Below are 928 nucleotides of genomic sequence, written 5' to 3' on the forward strand. Positions count from 1 at the left end.
TCGTTTGTCAATTGAATCAACTTTATCTTTGCATGTTAATATATTGTCTCAAAACCAATTTATTAATTTTTATTTTTCAAGTCTTATTATTTTAATTCACGTGAACGAGAAAGCCATACGAGTCTCTTTGGAAAAACGATACTTGGTCTTACCATTTATATTACTTGTACGATTTGGTACACTTGCCAATTTGTCAACATCGATCACCCACGAAATCAAACTCACTCAAGCGTTGACAATCTTCAATCACCGACAAACATTGAATTTCTGTTGAAAGTCTCCTTCCTTGCCCAAGCATTGCATATAATGAATATTAAGTTCCGCATAATAAAATAATCCACATCACTATGTCCATTGTGCACCACCACTAACCATTTACACATCGTTAACGATTTGGGCTTATTTGTTACACATTTTAAAAAATAAAGACCCAATTGAATGTATAAATGAATGAAAAAGCTGAAAGTTGTAAATAACATAAGTTGGACTAAACACAATAAATAAATCCCTAGCAACGGCACCAAAATCTTGTTAACTCTTTTGCAAGCGTTCCAATTCATTAAAAGTAGTAAATGGAAGTTCCAAGTATCATTTTCCAAAGGATTTGTGCTTGCATATCTAATTATGCTTATTTACCAATTTCAACTTTGATATGAGTCATAGTTGAATTCATAATTATAAAAAAAATTGAAAACATCAAAATTATAAGAATTTTAATATGATTCAGTTAAAGCTTCATTAGGATTGATTCCATGAATCAAATTATGCAAGTAATTTATACAATTTATCTCTATCTCATTCAAACATTCACATTAAAAGCATATTAGTTCTAATTTCTTAAGAGCAAGTTCTAGATCTATATGCTAAATTATTAATTCCTTAGTCCATTTAGCATTCAATTTTCATTAAGTTTAGATTTCTAGTATAA

This window comes from Vigna radiata, chromosome 9 (assembly GCF_000741045.1).
Source record: "Vigna radiata var. radiata cultivar VC1973A chromosome 9, Vradiata_ver6, whole genome shotgun sequence".
In the NCBI taxonomy this organism is placed as follows: domain Eukaryota; kingdom Viridiplantae; phylum Streptophyta; class Magnoliopsida; order Fabales; family Fabaceae; genus Vigna; species Vigna radiata.